This window comes from Hirundo rustica, chromosome 1 (genome assembly GCF_015227805.2).
Source record: "Hirundo rustica isolate bHirRus1 chromosome 1, bHirRus1.pri.v3, whole genome shotgun sequence".
Lineage (NCBI taxonomy): Eukaryota > Metazoa > Chordata > Aves > Passeriformes > Hirundinidae > Hirundo > Hirundo rustica.
In genome coordinates, this window is record NC_053450.1 from 3,397,514 (window position 1) to 3,410,264 (window position 12,751).

At 39.0% G+C, this 12,751-nt stretch overlaps 1 protein-coding gene across 6 annotated transcripts in view; it reads left to right on the forward strand.

Moving 5' to 3' along the window:
* Positions 1-12,751, forward strand: part of PTK2 (protein tyrosine kinase 2) — a 189,863-nt gene that overhangs the window by 15,369 nt on the left and 161,743 nt on the right. For 2 of the 6 annotated variants that reach the window (XM_058424138.1, XM_058424152.1), the window contains exon 2: positions 21-79. The exons of 3 other annotated variants lie outside the window; for them this stretch is intronic. The gene's annotated coding sequence lies outside the window, so the exon portion shown is untranslated. Of the gene's footprint in view, positions 1-20; positions 80-7,381; positions 7,403-12,751 lie in introns of those variants that run through there. One more of the 6 variants, XM_058424157.1, reaches the window with a different exon arrangement.

Genomic DNA, 12,751 nt, shown 5'->3' on the forward strand with positions numbered 1-12,751 from the left:
ATTCTAAATATTTGTTTCAGATTTCATGTTTCATCCTGTATTAAGCACCTGCTCCTGAGAGCTGGAAAGTCTACTTAGGGTATGTACAACAGCTAATTTCAATTTCACACTGGGTTTTATTCTGGGTAAAGCAGGTCAAGATGAGATTTTGTTGTCGTTGTTTCCATGTAATTATTGTTGAAAATCCTGATTGTTAAACAGTGGGTGTTAGAACAGAATTTCTTGAGTTGTTTTTGTTGTTGTTTTTTTTTTTTTTCCCTGAGCCTCGTGGAATTGACTTTTCTCTGACAGCCTGTTTGGGGTCCTTCAATTCAGCCCAAGGGTACAAAGGTGGACAGAGCTGTGCAGCAATTAATTTATTGTGCATGGGAGGAGTTTGCAAGGTGTTTTCTCACCTATCAAAGCCACTTGGCTGAGAATTGTCTGAGCAGTCCCATCTGCTGCCTTTTGGAGCAAAATACTAATAATTCTTTATTCTCATGTTCTGCTTTTCTGTAGTACAGAAGAAATGGGTCTTAGTAAAGCAAAATCTTTGCTGTAGGAGTGCTTGGCCTAATCTGAAGAAGTTTAGCTGAAAACAGGAGCAGAGAAGTTACAGCTGCAGTATTCTTTGTATTATAGGAATTTATTTCTGGTCTGCATATTTTTGATTCCTTGTGACCCCCCATCTCCAGGGTGAATGGTTATATTTGAAAATTTCAGTTTTACTCCTCAGTGTAGCTGGTATTTCTGACTGTTGCCTTTACTGCTGCTCATATATATGGATGTCTGGAATATTCTTACATTTGAGTGTGGCGAGAATAACTTGTTGGATCCTTATTTTTTCTTTGTGGTTTGATTTCCCCCCCTTTCTACAATCTTCCTTGTAGCCGATGGTTATGGAGCCTGTATTAATTTTTTTTTTTTTTTTTTTTTTCCTGATTGCTGGCAGGTAGCAAACTTCATCTCCTGCTACTTCAGGAGCATTTTTGAATCTAACTTGTGGATGTGGTTACCCTTATTTAAAACTTTGGTATCACCTGGTTTAGAGTCAGTACTGTTCTTACCTGGATTGTGATACACTTGAGAACAAAGGAGATGTGGCTGCTTGCATTTCACGTGGAGCCCCTAATGTGGCTTCAGGCTGTGATCTTGTATCCATAATATATGTATTTTCATCTTCAAGAATCAGCAGAGGGTCACTTAATGTCTCCTGACCATCTAAATTTGCAGAGATAGATATCTTTATTCTTCAGTAACTTACTTCTGTTGTCAGCCTTTCTTAAATGTCAGTTTTCAAGTTTATGGTGACTATTTGCTTTTCCTCTCCAATTTCTCCCTTCCCTTTTCTGGTATGGCATGACATTTATTTATATTGTGCAGTTAGTTTTTTCCAAGGAATTCCATCTACTCTTCACCACTCCAAAGGAAAAGTTTGAATGGCTTAAAAAATAGTAGTCTTCAGTTTTGTCACTTAAGTTGGAAAAAACCCAAAGTATTTCAGTTGGAGCCAGTACTGATATTTTTATCAGTTAAAATCAAAATTTGTAACCTTAATGCCTCATTTTAATTCTGGCATACGATTCAGATGGAAACTCGGATGCTTGAAAAATATTTCCTGGAAATGGAAAGCTAACAGTATGGGAAATCCAGAAAACAAGGACGGGGGGTGGGAGCAAAACATTTTATCCTATAATAAAGGCCTGTAAATCAGATCTGTGATTTCAGGGGTTTTTTTAGTGCTTCCTTTAATTTTGTTTGACCTTTTGAAAGGAACAGCTCTGACTGTTGCGATGTCACAAGCAAAAAAAGTGCACTTGTATGTTTTGTGAACTGAAGCCATTTGCTCCCTGGAATACATGGTTCCAATGAGTCATATCCTGGTAAAACCATGACAACAAAGTATTTATTAGTTTGTTAGGTAAATATCTTGCAGTACCTGCCTAGATAAGGCTTTATAGAAAACCAGCCCAGTGGATAAGGCTGTTGAAATAGAATGTAGAGTTAGAGGAAACAGTGAAAAATCTTAAATGTAGATTGCAAGTACTTCTGGCTTGTCAGGTTTACATTGAAGTCTGTGTTGTTGTTGTTTGGTTTTGGTGGTGTTTTGTTATGTTTTGTTGTTGGTTGGTTTTGTTTTTTTTTTAATTTCTAGCTGGGGATTTGACAGGAGGAAGGGATTAGTGCTACTTGCTCTTCAGAAGTGGTAGTGTATATGCAAATACTGCAATGACAGTTCCAGTGGAAGTGACAAAAAATCTACTGCATCTCTTACTTATCCAGATGCTTTATAAACTGTTACTTTTTGTATTCATGTTGCAAAAAGTCAAGCTGTTACTTGTACCTTGACTGTCTTTTCATCTCGTGATTACATACTTTGTTCCACAGAATCACGACCTGTTTGCTCCCACTACCCCTTGTCTGTTCATGGCAGTATTCAAGCCTTCATCTTACAGGATGGAGTTTACAAATGTGCTGTGGTAGTGCTGCCTTCACCCATTCATCTTATGGTTTTATTAGTATTTGTACTGGAGGGAGTCAGAACTTAGGATGAAAGGTTTCAATTTTGGGTCTGGGCTCTGACATGCCTATTTTTGTTGTAACATTTAAAATTTTCACTCAGAGGAGAACTCTCACTGATTTGAACAGTGCTGAAATCACTTGGCAGGTCTGTATTTAACTCACCAAGTATCAAGGCCTTAAAATAAAAGCAGGAAACTTGACAAAATGATTCTGCTAACATCATCTAGAATCCCTGAATGCCTGGAGGAAAGGAGGCTTGGGGGGGGACCTTGTTGCTCTCTGCAACTCCCTGACAGGAGGTTGTAGAAAGGTGGGGATCAGGCTCTTCTTCCAAGAAACAAGGGAGGGCACAAGAGGAAATGGCCCCCAATTGCTCCAGGGGAAGGAAAAATGCCTTTACCAAAAGCATGGTTAAGCATTGGAACAGCCTGCCCAGGGAACTGATTGAGTCCTCATCCCTGGAAATACTCAAAAGATATGTAGATGTGATGTTTGGTGACATGCTGGGTTGGTGCTTGGACTTAGAGGTCTTTTCCAACCAAAATAATACTCTGATTCTCAGCTAATGAGTGCAGAAGACACAAATCATACAACAGGAAGGAATTATGAGCAGCAGTTCTGTTTAGCTTTATAATTCTGACTTATTCCTCAGGCCAGTGCTTGAGCACAGGCGTTGTGTAGATAAAAATGTGTAATTTTACATGTACTTACTGTAATTTCAAACATGCTAGTCAGCCACTGACAGCAGGTACTGCCAGCCCTTCCACCTAACAAGCAGCTTCCAAAGGATCTTCTCTGGGTTGTGTCTCTACTGCAAGTGACTTCAGGTGCTTTCCAACTTTACAGTTTTATTTCAGGTGGAATTAAACTAGTATTGGACGAGCAACCTTGTTGTATCCAGTATAACACTTGTTTAAATACAGTATTGCAGATGGAGAGGTTTTTTTTAAGAGGTTTTTACCTCTTAAGGTTGGAAATACTTCCTTAGTGAAATCTGAGATCTGGGTTCTTGTGTATTTTGGATGTTATGCATGTAACTTTGTTTTAATACATTCGGGGCTTTTCTCTTGATATAAATTTTGTTTCAAAAGATTTCAGTTGGCACGCTAAGGTGTAAAGAGCAGCCAGTCAGTTCTCAGGTGTAAAGTTAATTAATGGATATTGCTCCTTGCCAGTAAGACCTACATGCTTATAGCTCCTCCTGGCTTCTGGAAGTGGAAGTTTGCTGGGCTTCCTGACTGGTTTGTTATTCTGGACTTCTGGGTCATTGCAGAAAGATTTACTCTGCCACCAAAGTTATGATAAACTTCAGCTTCTTCCAGGCAGGCTGGGCTCCCACGTGTGTGAGTTCAGAACAGAACATCCTCTTCTCTCAGGCTGGGCCCTTCCAAGGGCTCTGTGCTCTGTCTGTGCTGACAGGCACCACCAGGCTTTTCAAAGCAATGAGCTTGGATGTAAGGAACACAAACCACTCTGTGTGGTGCCTGCTGCCTTTCTGAGCTCTGTCCTGGCCTTTGCTCAGCATAGCTGGTACTCCTCAGCCTGTCCCCAGAGCAACTGTTGTCTCTTACAGGGGACTGAGTGGGCTTGGGGAAATAAATTTCAGTGTTTGGGGTATTGTCCTGCATTGTCTCATCCCTTCATGGAGTTCAATAAAACTTCAGCCTGTCTGGATTATCTTGGAATAGGTTATCTAGATAGAATGAAGTAGAGCTTCAGTTTTCCCTCTGGAGGTGCCAAAGGTCTTCTGTAACCCAAACAAAATATTTGTTTTGGTTGTTAGCCCTCTGGTAAATGTGAATAGGGAAACATCAAGCAGAAAACAGAGTCTGACTCTGTAAATAGAACGCTTTGTAATGCAGCTTGGATGGGCCTGGAGCAGTACATTCTGATGATGCCAGGGATGGCCATGCAGTGCTGCTGTGCTGCTCCCTTCCAGGCTGTTTAAATGGCAGATTTAAGTCATGATATTCTAGTTATTATTTGAGGTAAAGTTTGTAGCTTTGCTTCGTTGAGAGCACTTAGCTTGCTCGGTGGTGATGCATAATTGGCCTTTGATCCTGCGTCTTGGTTAATGGATTAAGGTCTGCACTGGCTGTTGTTTACTCTAGGAAATGCACAAAAATGTTTAAGGCTGACCTAGGAAAGTTTCTAAAAGCAGCAGGACATTCTGAATCTTTGAACATGACTATTCTAATACAAAATAACCATGATAATGTGCTCCTCACTGCTAGGTGGTGGATTTCTTAACTTTGCAGTGTGTGCAGGTTTTGGATCTTAAGTGAATCTACACCCTATCAACCTTGCATGTCCTAATATACCTTGGTGTTGTAAGAAGAAAACTTAAAGAAAATTTTCTGAAAATGTAAGAAGACCAAAATTCAAATCTTGTCAAGGTTTGAAAATTTCCATTTTTACCTTGAAAACTGAGCAAAGCTTTCCAGGCTTCTTGTTCTCTTTTATGGCAGTGTTTGTTTTTGGTGTATCTTCTCGAGTTGTAGCATGGGGCAGGTTGTAATGAGTGTTCTCACAAAAGAAGGAACATTAGGGGATACAAATGTACTGACATGTCATAAAATATTTTGGGGGAAAAAAACAGGCCAGCTTGATAGGCAGCAGGACCAGCAAGTGCCAGGCCAGGGTTGCCAAGGTTGGTTTGTGTGTGCTGTGGTAAGGGAAGGATCTGGGTTATTTCCTGGCAGACATTCGTGGAGAACTTCCTCTGAAGGTAAGTGGGCTCAAGTGCACTTCCTGAAATGTGTTTTAATTAGCAAGGCCTGGGAGGCAGGGAATTTCACTCCTGGTATTTTAGCCTAGCCTTTATCAGCACCGGGCAAAGTGAAACCATTACTTGTCTCCCTCATGTTTGGCACACCCTGTTTACAAGTGCCAACATAATACTGCTTTTTAAATTTCTTTTCCCCCTTATTTCAGTAGTCTCAAAAGAACCACAAAATATTGTGAGTTTGAAGAAACACACAAGGATCATTGAGTCCAGTTCTAAAGTGAGTGGCCCATACGGGGATCAAACCCATAACCTTGGTTTTATCAGCATTAAACCCTGACCAACTGAACCATTAGTCCTTGTTCACTTTCGATTTACTAAACCCTCCCTGTTTTCTCTGGTGTTACTTTCTTGCTTGTAATCTCAATTTGTTTATGCAGGGTTGGTTATTCTTTCCTAGTTTTAGTTCTGGTGGAAAAGCATGGGATGATGTTGGAAGCCTCTCTGATGTGACTCCTTTCCTTTTCTTGTGTTTCTAAGACACAATTTTTTAAGTGTTCAGCTATATGTGTACACCCCTTGCAAAACCTTTAAAATCAGCCTGACTCCCCTTCATGCCTAAATGCCTGTAGATAATTTGGTTTGGTTATTCTCTGTTCCTTTAAGATGTTGCATAAGTCTTCCTGATGCATCACAATTCCTTAGATGCCAATTTCTTTTGCAACTGTTGAGTTTTTTCAAACGCAGTGTTTCCATGTGCTTGAGTTTCATGAAATCCATTTTCAATAACAAGAATTAGCAAAAATAGTGGTTTATTTTCTATGCTTTTGTGTACTGCCCACATATACTGCTGTCTTGAGTATAGACTAGGTGAATATGAGAAGTGACGTGACTTCTTTTATTTCTTTCTGACAAGTAGCTGTATATCAGTACTCTCTTTTCCAGGCAAGAAGTAAAGCAGGCAGCTTGAATTCCCTGTCAAAAGTCCAGACAAATGCAGCCTGGGCAGCATATTTTTATTAAGGAGGATGAAGAGTACACAAAGAGGCAATAAGAGTATATAACTGCCCCTGAAAATGAATGCACTGAATGAGATGAAATCTTCTGTACCAAGAGGGAGCCTTGATCACCTGGCAGGAGTTAATAGCTGCTCCAGGTGCCACTGAAATGCTGCCCTTTAACAACAAGTGGAAAGTTTATTGTTAGCAGTCCACTCCCAGCTGTGTTGTAGAAGGTGCAGTCTTTAAATTGCTTACCAGGTTTCCCATTAAAAAAAAGGTCATTTCTTATTTTAGGATTTAGATTGTGCAGAGCAAAAGGGCACATAAAAAGTCACGGTTGTCAACAGGACTCCAAGTTTGGCATTCCAGGTTATTTTCGTATGTATTGTAAGCAGGTGGCTGTGTTGTCATTTCCCTCTTTCAGGATCAGTCTACTCAGCTGAACTTTCAGGAGAGGATGGTAAAGGCTTGACAGAATTGTACAGAGTTTTAAGGTCCAAAGGAATTGGGACAGCTGTAATTATGGAGTTCTTCCTTCAGCCTATTCCTTTATTCTAAATGATCTCTGTTAAGAGCAATATCCAAAAGGAGTGGTAGGCTTTTTCTAATAGTACAAGTATATGAGTATTATACTTCCTTCCATTTCTGAAAGTCTTTTTGTGTTGTTGTGGTTTTATTTTTCTTTTTTTTTCCTTGTAGTTATATCCCTGGTAGTCTAAACTGTATTGTATCGTAGTTATTTAAAACATAGCAATTCAGGCTCTATTCCTATGCCTTTAATGTGACTGATGCTGACTCTTAAAAATCCCTCTGTATATAAATTTGCATTGGACTCTTAATATGGTGAATAATTTACCTTAGAAGCCTCTGCATAATTATTTTTGGTTTGGAAAAAATCCCAAGCAAGCAGGATGTTAATTTACACCTCCTTTTTGTGTGGTGTTAGGGGCTCTGTATGAATCCTTCTTTGATACCTTAAAAACCAAATTTCTTAGGCATAGGATGTATTTGTATCCAGTTTGAGCCTTGTACTTCTGCTCTATGCTAAATCTTAAACAGGAGTGGTCCTAAATGAAGGTGGTCAATGAACAGTGAATTCTGCATCTTTTTGGAACAGGTTTTTTGGTGACTTTTTAATTCAAGGCCCACTTTCTCCAGGAGATCTTGTAGTCGTGTAAGTATTCAATGAAGAACAGAATATTTGGTGTTGGTGGTGAAATCCTGGCTTCAGTTCAGAGTGTTCCTCTTGATAAGGTCTGAAGATAAGCCAAGACAAAGCTACCTGGAAGATTTTCTTTGGGGGGGGGTGTGTGTGTGTGTGTTTAAACATGTGTGGTGTGAAATTTTCACCAGCTACTCTTCATCTTTTTGAAGGGAAGGGTTAAGTAAGAGCTCTATGATAAATCCAGAGTTAGAGTCACATAGAAATCACTGAATCTTGACATTAATACAAGGAATTAGTGGTTTTGGTGTTAATTTTGATAGTAAATGCTTAGCTTTGAAGACGTAACCTAATGCAGCTTCCCCCCATAAAGGAGAAAGAACGACATAAGGGAAACAGTAATTTACATTGCTTAATATCCTGATGGTGTCTGTATTCATATATCCATATGTCCAGAGCATGCTGCTGCCATCCCTGCATTATCCGTATACCAGGAATGTGAGGAATAGGGGTCAGAAGATGCCAGTTTAGCTTTTCTGACTAAAACTCTCACTAAAGAATCAAGGAAAAATTATGATTGATACATTCAGGGGAGCATCACAGGTTGAAAAAGTAGCTGAAATGTTAATACGGAGTTAATTTTTCTGTTGGCATCTAATGCTTTTCTGATGTAAGTTCTGCATTTTCTAATTTTCAGTGAGCAAGGTGTGGAAGCATTAAGGTGAGGAAGAAGCGTTGCACTCAACTGGATGACTCTACAAAGTCACTTCATTCAAATTCCTCACCTGGTTTATATTTTTAAAGAAAACATTTAATTCCTCAATTTGCATCTGAATTGTGATTTTTTTTTTTCTGAAAAAACACTAATTTCTGTGTTATTTTGGTGAGTTAGGTCAAGTTTAATTTTGTTGCTTCAGTATGTACCTTTTTTTTCCTGTGTGGGTTTTTTTTTTTTTAGTAATTTTTCAAAATAAATGAGTGTGAGCCTATGGACTTGAAAAGCAGTTTGTAGGAAGGACAGAAAGTTTGACCTCGGGGCTAAAATTTTTCTAGTTAATTTTAGAAGATTACTGAAATTGAACAAAAGGTGGGTTGCTTTTGGTGTGGTAGTGTTATTATTTTTCTCAGGCCTGTTAAGCGGCAGCAATGTAGAATTTCTGGAAATTGGCCCAATTCAGTTAATCCTGGTTTTTGTGTTTTCAAGCATCCATGTTTTCTGTGTAACTGGTATGGTGGATAATTGAGGTCACACACAGTCTGTTCAGGAAATCCTGGTAAACTTGCATTTTCTTATTTTACAGTTCTCTCATATCATTAAAATTGCGTAAAATGTGTTTTGAAGCAAGGACATGTCTTGATCTGCCCACTGTATCTCAGATTTCTGAAGAATGCAGAAATTTAAAGGAGGGATGGAGTCAGGGATGTGAACAGCCCAAGGAAAAACAAACCTCTCCAGTACTATCATATTCCTTGTGGTGGAAAGAGAAATATACAGGAAATATATGGTCTTGGATGATGCAAATAATGATACACATGAACCATTTGTAACTTATATGGGTTGGTTGTTCACAAATTTTTGTTAGAATCAGGAGACATTAAAAGATATTACATTGAAATATTCATCTTTAATTGCTGAGGCTGTTGGTAGTGCACGTTGGTATTTATTTCATTTTGTGGTTTATAATATATACTTTGTACATAGTTTCTGATATATTTTTATCTCTGATGCTGACTGCCAATTAAATATTGATTTGTGCATTGCTGGGTTTTGAGCTTCAAAGCACTTCTGAGTTGTGGTAAATTGATCTCCAAACTAACACATGGAGATTCTGAGACCAAGGCATCTGAATTATAAATTACTGTATGTTCTACACACATGGTTTATGTATTTAACGTGTTTCACAGACAATATTAACTAGGTTTGTTGTGCAATTTGCTCTTTGAAATGCCTGTAAACATGAAGGGAAAATAAAGATAGATTAAAATAAGAAACAAGCCACTGCTGGCAAGTTTTCTATTGGCAAAAGTAATTTTAATTGCATATAAAATATTTGAAAATTCTGCACTCTTACTCATGTCTCTCACATGTCATTCAGTTTTCCAAAGATCCCAAAAGACCTTGATTTTTCTGGAGCTTTGAGTCACATATATCAGTATTTAGGCATTAATCAGTGCTGCAAATCCAGCCCAGGAGTGTTCCCCAAATAGGTTTCAGCTCACTTAGTCTCACAACTTAATACACAGGAATTAAGTAAATTTCATCATCTATCATGTTTTTCTTGAATGAGAAGATTTTGTCCCTAAAAATAATTTTTTGTGGCTGCTGTCTGAGGCCATATGAGTTGTTTTTAATATTTTATGCTACTTAAAAGTATTTGGATTTGTGTTCACTTGGTTCTTAATAGTGTTACAGTTGGCCAGAGGACAACAGATGTAGCTCCATCCACCAGCAGTTTACAAGGAGGCAAATGTATCCATTCATGATCTATATGAAAGGGAGCATCACCAAAACTGTTTTGTGGGAAAAAGTCTGTATTTGCTTATCCCCACTGCAAAATATTTGCATTTTGAATGACTGTAGTTTCAGGGTTTGGAACAGAGGCCAAGGAGGCAATGGGGAGTCAAATCCTTTGGAACTTTAAGTCCTGGAAGAATAAAGTTAAGTCCATTGTTTCTCAGTATATCTTGGTATTTTTGTACTATGAGGAAGATACGGAAGAGTTGGAATTTTATAATGTTAGTATTGGCTTCTTCAAAAGCCAGACTTTTCATAAATAGGCATTCTGGATATAGGGCACTTCAGGAGGGTTAAACTCAGTGGTCTTTGCATTCAAGTGCTTTGGCAAGATCTTTTGGGTTGAGTTGTGGCAAAGCCACTGCCCAACCTCAAAGCTGCACTTTGTGATTTTTGGAATAGTGTCTAATTAATTTGTAGATTTTAAATTTTAGAGCTGTAGGTAATGACCAAACCTATTGACATTGTCTAACATCTACAGACAGATATGACAATGTCTTCATTAGAGAAGCCTGTGTGGGAAATACCTAAAATTCTTTTTGGTTTTGCTTTTTCTGAGGTGAACTAAATGAGTGTTAGCTGGTACATTATAGTCATAGATCACTGGGTTTAGTGTCTGTTCTCTGTCAGAGGTAGTTTGGACCAGATGATGCCCTTGTTCCCAGCACAGAAACTCCCTTGGACAGGGTGAAACCACTGCAGGTCACCACCCCTGACATCTCTCTGTGGTTGTGTTATTAATGACAATATTGTCTCTTGTTACCCCAGTTTCCTAAATAACAAGGCTTGTGCTGCTTGCCGTCTCTTGTTATCCTCTCCCCCATATATTTTTTGGCCATGAACTGGTTCCCACCAAACTCTACCAGAGGCAGAAGCCTCAAACCACAGCTGAACAAAGCTGCTGATTTTAGGCTGCCGACAGCAGCGTTCACACCCAGAATCATGGAATCATTTAGGTTGGAAAAGACCTCTGCAACTGATGATCTCAGAGGTCTTTTCCAACCTAGGTGATTCTATGATTTCCCCTTGGATGTCCCCCAAACCTGGGACACTTGGAACTTTGAACCATCCAGGGCGCTGTGAAGGAGGGGGTTGAGGGGTCAGGTGAGTTTCAGAACTGTGCTGGCTTTGGGATAAAGGGGCAGCAGTGATGCTGGTGGTGCGTCCTCCTTGCTCAGGGGTGTTCTGAACACTGCCATGGTGTTGAATATAAAAGTGTGGTAAATAATGCTTTCTTAATCTACTTGGAAAAGTTTCTCAGATTTAAGTTTGGCGTTTCTTAACAATGCATTGAAATATTTTAATATTTTAAGATGTTAAAAGTGTATTGGTGGTGAGGCACTGGCAGAGGTTGCTCGGAGAAGCTGTGGCTGCTCCATCCCTGGAAAGTGTTCAAGGCCAGGCTGGATGGGGCTTGGAGCAATCTGGTCTAGGGGAAGGTGTCCGTGTCTGGTCCATGGGTTGGAATTTAGGTGACCTTTAAAAGTCCCTTCCAGCCCAAACCATTCTGTGATTCCAGCCTTGCTGGGTTATTGGGGAGCGCTTTAGGCATCTGACAGACCTAATGCAGCCAGATGTGCTCCAGGAACCTGAGGAGTTCAGAGATCAGAGTAGCTCAGTTTACCCCAAATTCTTCTAGAGGATCTCTGATTTTTCTCTTCACTATAGAGACACACTTCATAGGTTTCCTTTGGGCCTCATGGCTTTCGTTACTCAGTGATTCAGGACTTGGGGAAAATAGAGATAAACGGATTTAGTTAAACTGTGTTGATGTGGCAGTAGAGTTAACATCCCTGTCACTTCAATGAAAATAATTCTTTTTGGTCCTTTGAGCTTCCTGTGGTTTGCTCTGAGCTTTCAGTGTCCTGTTATTAAGAACTTGTGCATTTCTTCTTCTGTGGGGTTGCAGCAGAAGAATACAAGTCGAAATTATTCCAGCTGCAATTCAGTGACAAATTGTTTGCATATGCAGCCTGAAATTCCTTTGTACTGTCACAAATGCTTAGTTTGCAGGATGACAAAATAAATATTAACTGTACCAGAGCTGACACTGGCATAAGTACACGCTGGAGTTCTCTATTTGATCTCTTTCTTCGTATCAGTGAAAAAAAGATGTGTTCAGAAGTTCCTGAAATACTGGCAAACTTGTTCAGTACCTGCCTGATTTTGTGCCAGAATTACTTTAATATATTCAAACAAATTTAAGTTTGCGTCTGAACCTGATTAGATCTTGAAGGGCTTGAAAATTAGTCTCTTTAATAATTATTGGAAATTTGGATAAGGTTTTTAATTTGGACCATTTTCTTTCTCATTTATGGCTCAGAGGGTGAGTCTTATGATATGTTCAGGAGCAATTAGGAGAGGGAAGACTGGGGAACTGGAGACCTTGATGAACTGAATATTTTTTCAATATTTTAATTTAAAAAATTTAATAAGCATTGCATATGTATTCTGCACATTATGAGAGGCAGAAGATATAGTTACAATGTATGGTAAATAATTTAGTGTGCTCGTGGTACCTGACACTCCATACATGATAGATTGAAAACTAGATTATAGAGTAATTAAAAAATGTTCACCTTCTTCATGTTAGTGAGGTTAGAAGTGCATGAAACAACTGTCAGTTCTGCTCTGGATCATCACTGTGACTGAGTTCAGTTCTTTGTTCTCACTCTGGTGGGATTCAGTGGCATCTGACTCTGTCCAAGTTGGATCAGAAGCAGAGAAAGCTATTGGATAGGTTTTTTTTTTTTGCACATCTTCCCTGTTTTCATGCCTAATGAATGGTCAAAAATGGAAAAGCTTTTTGGAGAATAATCCTCAAATAATATATCCTTGTTCGAAAT